The sequence below is a fragment of the Adiantum capillus-veneris genome, chromosome 12 (assembly GCF_014529385.1).
Source record: "Adiantum capillus-veneris isolate H3 chromosome 12, ASM1452938v2, whole genome shotgun sequence".
Classification (NCBI taxonomy): domain Eukaryota; kingdom Viridiplantae; phylum Streptophyta; class Polypodiopsida; order Polypodiales; family Pteridaceae; genus Adiantum; species Adiantum capillus-veneris.
Window position 1 is genome coordinate 64,051,198 of NC_140942.1, and position 12,604 is coordinate 64,063,801.

Below are 12,604 nucleotides of genomic sequence, written 5' to 3' on the forward strand. Positions count from 1 at the left end.
GACAAATAGTTTTAGATAGATATATAGAATAATGATGCAAGAAGGAATGGAGGAGCTCGAAGGTAGCATGTTTCCATCTTTAATTGTAGTAGGTGGAGTATACATTGATTTATTAGGAGCATCTTCTCATCATATACCTGACGTAACTAGCATCAAAGTACCGTTTTACAATGTTTGGTGACAATTTAGGTTGATTGAATGAACTGTTAGTGTTTTCTTTGTAAAAAAGGGAGAGAGAGAGAGAGAGAGAGAGAGAGAGAGGTGGTGGGCTGGATGAAACGTTGCACTAAGGTTTGAGCCCGAGCCAGCCCGAGCCAGTTGCATGTCGTGGGTCTCTGCGACAAAGCTCCTGGAAGCTGAGCTCACCAGTTTTATATATATATATATATAAACAAACTTAAAGTTATTAAAGTAATGTTATCATGTGGAGCTCAAAAAGGAAGCTATGAAAATATACATCCAAATTGCAACCCCTTGACATCTCCTCTTCCTCTTCAATAATCAACACTCCATTCCTCTTTGCGTCTGAGATTGTTGCATCTACCCTTTCCTTCCATTTGTGCATTCCTCTAATGGTGACTAAATTTTGTGGTAATGTGGGATCAGGTCTTTCGTGCATGCAAATGTTAGGAGGAACCTTAGTTGAGTATTGAAAGGGTGTATGTGTTTAATGGGAAATGGTGTAACTGTTTTCACTAATATGATGGATGGAATCTAGAAAGATAGGCGTGGCTTGTCTGTGATGCATCAACAATATTTTGGTATGCTCCAATGAATGCATTAGGAAATTTTGAAGGTCATTTGGAGGGCCTTCTAAGAAAATAGAATTTTGACTTTCTCTCTCTAGAAAATAGGTGTGGTAAAAGCAATTGTAAACTTGGAATAACCATTCAAAAAGTGCACTTACAAGTAGATTCTTGCCACAGCGTCATAACGGTCGTGAAATAAATCATTTTCCGTTGCATTTAATGAACGTCGTAGAATTGGAGGGAGTTTTCTGTACGTGGAATGTATGACTAAAGGAAAAAAGACGTATCCTTCCAAACCTGCTCTCTCCTTACTCTCTCACTGTTTCTGCGTGGACCTCAAATAAATCCTCCCTTTCTTGCACTACTGCATGCATGGCTTCTTCTTCCCCCCCACAAATGTCCTCCTTAAAAGACCCTTCTATCATCTACACATTGACTTGGATCCCCAATATACGCCACTATGTAAGCGATTCTAAACTAACATCAAAGTGACACCGATCATGACAGAGAGACTCAGAGCAGAGGGAGCAAAATGCTTAGATATTTGGACAAAAGGCTCACTCTATCCATTGAATCCCATGACCAATGCTTTCCCTGCATTTTCAAATCCCACTAACTTATTTACCTTTGCAGGAAATGGAGAGATTGGATTGCTTGGCTACTGTAAATCTCTAAACAGCAAATCAAAAACTTATAAAGACATGGTGAAGCACCAAGAAAATGAGATTCAGAGACTTTCTAACTTGCATTATGAGAACCAAAAGACTGTAATGCAGCACACACAAGAATCACAGGTCTTGCGAACAAAGGTACGGATATTACAAAACAAAGAGACAATGTTAGGCACTCGGGTGCGAAAGAAGAAACTATGAAATCTTGAAACGTTGAAGGTAGGCTCTGATGGCCTTAAGAAAAGAATCCAAGCATTGAGATGAGCATTGTAAACTGTCTAATTAATTTAAACTAATCTAAGTTTTTGCTTATGTTAGTTATGCTTTCTTTGTAGAGATTCTATCTATCTAGACAAAGAAAACATAGACCCGAAGGCCAATGTAGGAAAGTAGTTAAAGCCATTGATAACTTGTGGTCTTGCAAAGGATATAATGCATGACAAAAAGTTTAAGGTTTTGCAACGGGATGTCGTGACAGATTCATTTCAAAGAATGCAGTGCCTGCCAAGCAAATACAGGGTACATTGGACTCCCTTGGCATTAGTAAAAGAGGTTACTCAGCTATTCAACAGTCTATCTCTTCCATGTTTGTAAAGAAGGGAATAAAGTCTAAGCTTTTACCAACAATTGCAAGTGTTTGGAAGGAAAGACTGCAACTCAATAATGAACATACCGACTTCATTGGATGTCCATTTCATATTCAAGATATTTATAGCTCACAGGAAACTACTGTCACTTATGATGAGTACAACAATATCTTCATGGACCTGACTTTGTTGCAAACTACAATGGTAGAGTTCTACAATATCACATTCGAAGAGACATGTGGAGTTCTACATTTTGTTTTGAAGCTAGATGAGTGTGAGATTCTTAAAGAGAAGAAGCTAGAGCGAGTTACAATCACATTAATAAATATGGCTCTTTCCAAATGTCCCACTGATGACCCTTCATACTTCAATGTTTAATAAGAAACAAACATATGGTGGCTTGGTGCATTTCATGTAATCCAGTTATTTCCAATTTTGCAGCTCTAGCAAGCCCTCTATTGTACCTAAATTTTAGATTTATTTTTCGTATCTCATAAGGATTGTTCTTGCAAGTAAAGAAAGAAGACCATGACATTTTATTTTGGGTGTTCCATCAAACCCCTATTCCAGATATCATTGATAGGAAAATGAATCGAGGAGAGGTACTGGATGTAAATGGGAGAGGAGACTTTCAAGTTCAATGGCATCTTGCAAGTGAACTCAAAACACTGAAGTGTATGTATAATTGTGGAATGGGTGCCATGGCAAAGTCTCCATGCTTGTATTGCATGGAGCCTACAAAGGTGATGGACCCAAAGTGGTGGAGAAAGGCTCCTACTCGTCACAATCAAGACTCTAATTTTCGACCAGTTTTGGATATACCACTTGCTAATGTCCATATTTGTACAATGCATGGTCTCTGCCAAATTGTATAGAAGTTGGTATATCTATACATTGGGTTTGCTTGGAAAATCAAAAAGTCAACTGAACGATAGGTCACTCTTGAGGCTTTGGAACTAGTTTTGTCAGATATTGGTCTGCATGGGGGCAATGTGAAAATCCATCGGGACAAAAGAAGGTTAACCAATGAGAAAGACGTACCCTGCAAACCATCCATAGGTGGGGTCAAGGCACACCGTTTTCTATCTAAACCTCAAGGCATGAAAGATGTGAAGCTAACAAAGTGAGGGAGAGTATATCCCTCTACCTACATTAGCAAAGTTCAGTATATGCACTGGAAAAAACTTCATTTAGCACTAAAAGACCAAGAGCCAAAAACTTGCAATGCAAAGGGTGATGTGTGGCGTTCCATTGACACAAAATTCAAATGTGTGAGAATGATGATTGGTCTTGCAGGATAATCTCAGCAAGTTTAAACAAAACCTTCAGCTACCCTACTAAAAAAATCCTTCAAAACAGCATGGACTGACACTCAAATTGCTCATTACATGGTAAATTTAAAGCACCTCAGATAGTCAAAGTACTAAGTTTGTGTTTAAATTTCTAAATAAATTTCTTGTTTTGCAGCACATTATTTTTAATCCTTTGCCATACTTCATCCAAAAGTATGGGTATCCAGGTATATGGAACACATAGGGCTTGGAGAAGTCTCATTACATGGCTAGAAATGCCTACTTCAGACACACATAGCATGAGGCTCTCAAAATAAGGCAAATAGTCTGAAGGAGTTATTTTAGTGGTTTTATTGCAGAATCATTCATTGCATGCAACAAAAGCAAGTATTGGGCTCTTCAACAACCGTACAGGCAGTCAGACATTTGCAACTTCAAAAAAGAAAGCGAGCAGACGCATTCAACAACTCAAGTGCTCAAAAGTCAAATGAGGTGGAGGGAGACAATGAATTAGAGTTTAGATGATCGGATGTACCACAAATGCCTGTAGAATTAAATTCAATATGTACCACAACTATTTCAAACTTTTGATGATTTGCAAATATCATTTGGAACCTTGTCCTTGTATCTCATCATTAAATGTTTTCCATACTCTAAGAGTTTAGTAGGATTTTCTTTCCCTAAAGATAATTTCATTGTTGTGTATATGTAGTAATATGTTGCGCGGCCCCCAGTATATCCTGGCGAGTAACCAAAACATTCTCTCCCAAAAACCTTGTCGACGAGGATAACTTTGTCTACAGTTTGTGGCAACATTGGACCACCTAAGAAGAAGATAATGTCTTGAAATCATAGGTTGCGATATTCCCCTCTTGTGACATTCCATTGTGGAAGATTAGGATTGGTGCCTCACATAGACTAGGAAGATATTGTCCTAGAGCTGCATCCCTACCCACGAAACTCTCTTCTTCAACGACAAAGAAAGTCGTCCTTTTCAGCAATCCATGACTGTAAACAAAAGAAGTGTGTGTGTGAGAGAGAGAAAGAGAGAGAGACAGAGATTGGGGGGGGGGGGGGGGGCAGGATGTTATACAATGAAACTCTCATCTTGCAAAAGAAAACTCATTCTTCCATAGGTTGGCTGATCCAATTGACTCCTGTGCTAGTCACTTAAACCAATCCTCCATATCTTGATTACTAGTTGATGGCTTGAGATTATTTTGAAAAGTTTGAAATGTGGCTTCATCAGGAAGGCTTTCTTTATACTTTTCTACCTTTGCAAAGCACAATTTAAGGCAGTCCAGTGGGTTATTGGAGATCTCCATTGCCTCGTCATCACTACTGTCATCTGAAACAAATCCATTCCTCTCCTCCTGATAGTTGGAGATAGTGGCCAGTGCAAAGTACTCTTTACTTTGTATATCATGAAGGAAAATGTACGACCTATCTCCAAATTTAAACTCTAGCACTCCTCGTAGCATTAAGGTGGCTTGCCGCTCATTGAAACCTGACACATCTAGAGGTAGCTTGATATTTGAGGTTTTCAATGAGAGAAGATTGCTTCATTCCACCTCTTTTGCTTCTTCTTCAAGATCAATGGACTCCTCTATCTCCGCCACTTCAATGTATTCCTCATCCTTTTCCTCTTTTTCATCTGCTGGTAAATCATGTTCCTCCATGACCTTCTTAGGATCTTTCATAAGACTTGTAAATAATCCATTTAAAAATATTATAAATCCAAAGGATTCTTGAACCATCTTGCACTCCCGTTCATGTAAGCTGCACCAATGGGCTCTGTACATAAGAGGCAGCTGATTGTACTTCTTATAAGACTGTCTTTTAGGATCACAGACTTTTAAATGGACTACCACCATTTCACCAACATTAACCCTCCCCTCTTGAGTGTGAAGCTCAAACTTCTCTCGTTCAAGCTTCAAGTGTTCACTCTGTTCAGCTATAAACACATTAAGAAAAAATGGAGCATTAAAAATGCAGGAGACCAAGTCAAACTTATCACTAGCCCCAGAAGAAACTGCAAAATCTAAAAGCCTTTCATCAATTACTGTAGGGTCTTCATAAATAACTGCCTCTTTTTTCTTTGGGATTGCTCCAACACATTGGGCACTCTGCAAAGTAGGTGCTGAAAAATCCACATCTCTCTTAAGTGAGTTCAGTAAAGTAAATTTTGGAGTAGAAGGGGACTCCATTTTGACAAATGGATTAGTATCAGGCTCCTTCAAACTCATGGCAGGCTCTACACCAGATATATCAATGGGTTCTGTGAAGTCTACATTCCTCTTCATTGAAGTTTTTAACAACTTCGGGAGTCTTCTTGGAACATTTTTTTGGCCAACGATGCACTCGGGATCTATTTTTTGCCTCTTTCCTCCTATGAGATCTTAATCCTACCATTTATTTCATACTGAGGAATATAAGTTTCTTCAAACATAAATAAAAAGAAGAGGACCACATCATCATATAAGTTTTCAACAAACAATAGCTAGGTATCTCACAATTATTTCCTACTAATCATATAGACAATAACACAAGATGATTAGCATATGTGCATCTTTTGATGGTTTGTGGAAAGGGTCACTAAACTTTTGCCCTACATAATGATTGATAAAATGAAAAACTGCTGTATAGTTGTGAAGAGCAAAAGCCAATCAAGTGGCCGATCACGGCACGCGAAGTACATAAATAAAACTCCACAAAACTATTGGCATGCCGTGATCCACTTGATTGGCTTTTATACACAGTAATAGCTACCAAAACATCAAAGAATTTTATACTCTAGAAAAAAAACCTTGTTCACTTTAAAAATTGGATCACGGTGTACGGAGTACATAAATGAGCCTCCACAAAACTAATGGCGTGCCGTGATCCAATTTTGCTAGGTTCAATGTTAAATTGCCTTTCACATTTTGTAGCACAATTCCTAGACACAACTAAACTATAGACCAAATTGGCGTGAAGAGATTTCCTTTACCTTTGCCAGGACTAGACATTGCTCTTGGAATAGAGATTTAGGACTGGAAATGTTGTTGTTGGTCTTCACGCTTCTAATTCTTGCACCTTGAAGGAGGCAGAGGCCTTTTTAACTCTCTCTCTCTCTCTTTCTCTCTCTCTAGCCTCTATCTCTCTCTCGATGTCTGTATTTGCTTTTGCAAATGATTTCTTTTCTCCCCTTTACTAAGTTACTCTCTCTCTCTCTCTCTCTCTCTCTCTCTCTCTCTGTGTGTGTGTGTGTCCTTTTCAGACAATAATAGACATTACCATTAGCGTTATTCATGAAGCACGCCAAATATTCTTCTACACGTGTTAGCAAGACATGCAATAAATGGCTGGTACGACCACAATAAAGATTTGTTTACAATCGAGAAATACGTGAGACTATTTATGGTAACAAATGCACACTTGGATTCATGATAAGAGAGAGAGAGAGAGAGTGAGAGAGAGCTAACCAAAGAGAATAGCATCATCCGAAATGACCTCTGCAACGAAGGTGCACAGCTGATATTGTCGAAGGCACAGAGTGAAGAGCAAATGAACTCCTTCAAGCATTTTCAACCAATTGAAAGCAGAACTTAGGGGAATCCGCCTCATATACTCATCTCAAACCACTTCTATCCACCAAGAGAGGTATTTCCAAAGTGTTTGTTGATGTAGAAGAGAGAGAGAGAGAGAGAGAGAGAGAGAGAGAGAGATAGTGTTTTTGAGTGTTTGTTGTTGTTTGAAAGAGGAAGACCTAGAGAGAGAGAGAGAGAGAGAGAGAGAATACATGAATTGGAGCACGGCGCACGATAGGCTATGTTCCCTTCTCAATTTTGAGCCCACCTCCGTGATCCATACAAAGAGAGAGAGAGAGAGAGAGAGAGAGAGAGAGAGAGAGAGAGAGAGAGAGAGAGAGAGAGAGAGAGAGAGAGAGAGAGGGAGGGAATACAAGAATTGGAGCACGACGCGCGATAGGCTATTTTCCCTTCTCAATTTTGAGCCCGCGGGCCGTGATCAACACAAAGAGAGAGAAAGAGAGAGAGAGAGAGAGAGAGAGAGAGAGAGAGAGAGAGAGAGAGAGAGAGAGAGAGAGAGAGAGAGAGAGAGAGAGATCCCTTGCATTTTACTCTTACATTGGAATGGCAAGAACAAAGGCAACAGCAAGGAAGCCAGGGAAAGGACCAGGGTTTGCAAAGAAAGCATGTGGAAGGTCTGCTAGTAAGAAGAAAAGACCAGGTAAACCAATGAAGATATTGAAGGGACCAAGATGAAGAATATTAAGAGAAACATGGGTTTATTCAGAGAGATCAGAAAAGCTCAGAAATGTATTGAGCTTTGTGTCCCTAAACTTCCTTTCCAAAAAGTAGTAAGGCAAATTACGAGGAAGCATGTGTGGGGACAATGAGATGGAAGGTTATTGCCCTGCTCTGTCTTCAGAAGCAGCATAAGATTTTTTACTAGAGTACTTTAATGATATCACCATAGTTGCTGCTCATGCTCACCGGGTCACAATAATGGACAAGGACAGTGAGATAATCAAGAGAGTACGTTGTAGATACGATAAGCTCCTCATCCCTAATGAGTTTAGTGACCCTAAAATGAAGGATACATTGCTAATACCACCAGGCCAACAGGAGCATGGGGTTAAGACTCATGAGGTACTCATGATGTGAACACCAGAGCCAGAGTTGAGCAAGAAGAAAGACGTTACTTGGAAGCAGAGAAATTAAAGAGGATATAGACTGCTGCTGCTAATGTAGAGGCACAGAGGAGAAATTATGGGCTAGTTACCACAAACTTAAATGAAAGAAACAACAATAGTTTACATTCCATGAAAGAAGGACTATTAGCAACCATTCCCCTTGCTGATGGTACTCGGCAATTAGCTCTGGATTATGTTGATACTGGGATTTTGAAAGATCCCAATGCACAAATAACAGACTCTATTGTTTATTTATGCCTAAAGTGAATGCCCTTCTCTACCTTTAAGATCCTTTACTTTTGTATTTGGTCTCTAATTAAATCCTTGTTATTGTAGCTTATTAAAGAGTTAAATCCCTCAACAAACCCATACTGAAATACATGTTTTAGATCCACAGTTGTCTGTGCCACTCCGGATAAAAAACACCCGTCATGGCACATTAGAGAGATGGTTTGTCCATTGTCCAATTCTTCAGGTCACAACTCTGGTGTTTCCATACGAATCAAATAATCATTGGAGCCTTGTATGCATTGAATTGGACAAACAAGTGGTATGGCCTATCAACTCCATACGAGGAACACATTCAGAGATAAGAGTGTGAGTGTTGATATAATCTTGAGTGTTTATTTGGGCTATGCATGATGACCTCAATATTGTTAATAGCAATAACTTTCATTGTTCATAGATTTGTAAAAAGATTACTTCACGTCTATGGAAGGCTTTATGGAAATCATGAACTTTACAGGGAAACCTTTAAAGATTTCGAAGTGCCTAATCAAATAGATCTAAATTCCCGTGGTTGGAGATGTCTTCTCCATGCAGAGTACATACTACATAGTTTTTTTGCTTTGAATCCATTTATGTCTAAGGTATTTCCGTGCTATGGTTTGGACCAACTTGGTGCTATTATTCATTGAAGTATTGACCACAAGTTAACCTAATTTTGCAGAATGTTGTGGAGAATTATACCTTGGAGTATTACAAAGGTATCGCGCATCAATTATTCAACATCTACTATCTATTGCAACTTTAAGAGTTTTAGATGCAGAAGATAGTTTTGTCAACGACCATATAATAACTTTAACAATGACCGGTGATAAGGAAGTCATGCCAGTTTCCACCAGTGGAAACCAAATCCCTAAAACTGACCCAATATTAGAGGAACAGACACCGATTTTCTTTGCAGTTGGAGAGGCTGAAACGGAAGTTGGGGTTGATCAATGTGAAGTAGACCAAGCTCTTGAAAATGCTGATGTAAAATGATCTTCAGAGCCGAGGAATGCAACATAGGGTCTAGGCCAAGTAGAGGAGGATAAGGGAGTGCCTATTATTGTGGCACATGATGAGGCACATGATCAATATGAGGGAGTCCAAGCTCCAGTAATTGCTGATGTGAAGATCTCTTCAGAGTCGAGAGAAGATACAGAGTATCTAGACCATGTACATGAGGAGGCCAACGTTGCAAATCAAAGCCAGTAACAAACAACATAACAAGTTAACCATTCGGCCACGGAAACACAACAGTCCTGTACTGCACAACCACAAGAGGTGGATACCTTTGGCAATACAGAAGGAAACATCAACACTCAACAACAGAATGGCAACATTAGAAATGGACTCTTGCTTCAAGTAGATATGGTTGTTCCGGTAATATCCATTGTACTTAAATAATATACTCTTTTTTGTTTCTAACTACTTATATGTATGCACACAATGATTGCAGAGACTAATTATTTTAGATCTCAATGGATTGTTGTTGCTACGACAACCTTACAGTGTACCTATAGAGATCTCCAATTTACGTAGTTTTCGCTTGGGAAATCTCAGAGTAGTAATTCGACCAGACACAAAGGAATTTTTGAGTTTTTTAATTCCACAGTTTAGGGTTGCAATCTGGTCTTCAATGGAGCCCCAAAACTTGAATCCCCTTGTTTCCATAGTTTGCAGTTAAGCTGAAATTCAGAGATCAGATTTTTATGTTGTATATAATCAAAGAAATTGTAACACCATAGTGGGACATTTCCACCCAAGCTCATGTACCACTTTTATACAAGCCCTTTGAACAGATCAATGTGCCTTATGATTCTCTCAATACTTTGTTGTTTGATGACACACCACAAAAGGGTTTACTTAATCCACCCGGCACTACTATTTCCCCACCTTCATTTGAATGGCATCTTCACGATTTTTACCTAGAGGACATTTTGGTCCCATACCTGCAAGGAATGTACTTAAGCCCATTGAGCACATCAGAATTTGTACTTAAAAATGTACTTAGTAATTTCATTGTTTATACATTAAATTGATATTGTCTACCTGTCTATGTGTTGCGAATACTTAGAGAGAGAGAGAGAGAGAGAGAGAGAGAGAGAGAGAGAGAGAGAGAGAGAGAGAGCAGTGAGCAAACACTTGATATTAAGATTAAACTAGTCAAAAAAGTTACATTTCGTTGAAGCCATTCAGGCTAGATTAGATGGGCACGATTTGAATACGGCCACAAAGATCTCCACACAGAAAATGCTTCTCCCTTCATTTTATTACTCTTTGTCCGCCCAGCAAGAAATAAAAGTTTATGGAGTCAATGTTGGTAGTCTCCTCCACTATGTCATGTTGAAGTTGCAAAAGATTGCATTGCTACCTTATTGTAATTACTGCCATAATATTTAGGTCTTTGTCCACCACTTCCATGTCTGTGATAGCATTGTTTGTCAAACTTGCTGCCTCTTGATCCATAGGCACATAACAACCTTCAACAATGTGAGAACGCTTGTACCAAAAGGAGATTATTTATGTCTGTGTCGCAAGTATATACTTGACAATGAAAGTGTTAAGAGCAATCTCGCAACATATGCCACTGTTTCTTTCACATACCACCCTCGATCAAGAAGCTTATCACACAAGAGGGAATCAAATGATTTGCAGAGCAGCATAGTTTTAGCAACATGTACATTGCAGGTATGAAATAACTCAACAAAGAGACCAACAGGATAGAAATTTGCAAGTTTCACCAATCTAGTGGTTACAGAGTTTCGGAGAGACCTCTGAACATACCTATAGAGCATGCTCCTCAAAGCGTCACTCATTGTTGCATCGGGAACGGGCCAATCCACGGAGTTCCAAATGGTTGTTAGTGAAACCTTCACCAGCACTCCTCTCTGATTCCTTTTATTGAGTTAGTAGAAATGGTCATAGAAGAAAATACCCTCGTCTGCAAGGCTTTTGGTAGTTCTACCCGCATACTGTAAGACCCCAATATGAGCATGGGTCACATAGATGAGACCTATAATGAACTCTAGTGGCTCCCATTCCTCATATGAGGAAGGATAAACATCTGTGAATGTAATAGAATAGAAATAAATACAAACATATGTATAACCTAATTGAATATCTGTAATAAGAGAAGAAAACAACAGATTCACATTTGAAATGTAAGATGACATTTATAGAGGAGTGCTAAATAATTACCTCACAGTTGCATCGTGGATTATGCACCATGGAGACATCACCGCCATTAGTAATCACATCAGAGTGAGTGAAAACATGTTGAACAAAGACCTCTTTCATAGTCTTCTTACCAACCTCGACTTTGAAACCCAAAACTCTTGCTTTCCATGCAGAACAAAACATATCTGTTGCTTTTCAGATTTTTCTCCTTCTCGGCTGCATAAGAACCCAAGAACCTTTACTTATCCTCTGCTCTTGCCACCTATTATCTGTAGTGAGAGAGTTTGAGATTGAGATAGTGCTTATGCTACTACACGGTCTTCTTGGCACACTAACAGCGAGGTTAGTTTGGGATAGTGTAGAGCAACCTCTAGAACTTCTTGGGCGGGAAGAAGACGAAGCCATCGCTATAATGGAGGGAGAATGAGTTTTGAAATCCTTTCATAAAGGGAGTGGATATCTTTTTATGAAGGGAGAGAGTTAGCTATCAATCAGTAGTCAGGTCTCAGCAACTTGATGGCTACTTGTAGTGGGCCCTACTTTGTGAGACGAGGAAGTTACCTTAGAAAATGGGACAAGTCTCAATATTTTAAAATGTTTTCTTTCATTTTTGTGATATTTTCCATGCATTTCTACGTTACGTAATGTTGCTGCTCATTGGTTGCGCCTTTTTTCTCTCTCTTCAATAAGGCCCTCCAAATGACCTCCAAAATTTCCTAATGTGAGTATTATTTCGGCTAGCTCTATGTTTGTACAAGATTCTTTTGGTCTTCTTTATTGTACATGTGTGATGTAGTGAGTATCGTGTTTAATTCTCCAACATGACACACTGATAAAGGGATAAAATTGTGGAATTCAAGATGTTTCTGTTCATTTCATTGAACCTCCTATAATCATGTATTGATCAAATGAAGAGCTGGACCCATGAGGGTACCACTTCAAAAAACATAGTGTTCTTACGAAGATATTGTCACTTTGTTTTTTAGGATAAGAATACTTCTCTAAGGGGGGAGTAATATCAGGCCAAGGGCCAAGACATGCATGCGGTAAATGGGTCTACATATAGCTAGGGCCAAGGGCCTATATATAGGACGGTTGGGTGGTGATAAGCATGTGCGGTAGTCTCTATGTCCTTACAAAATAGTACCTAGAAGGTTAGGAATCA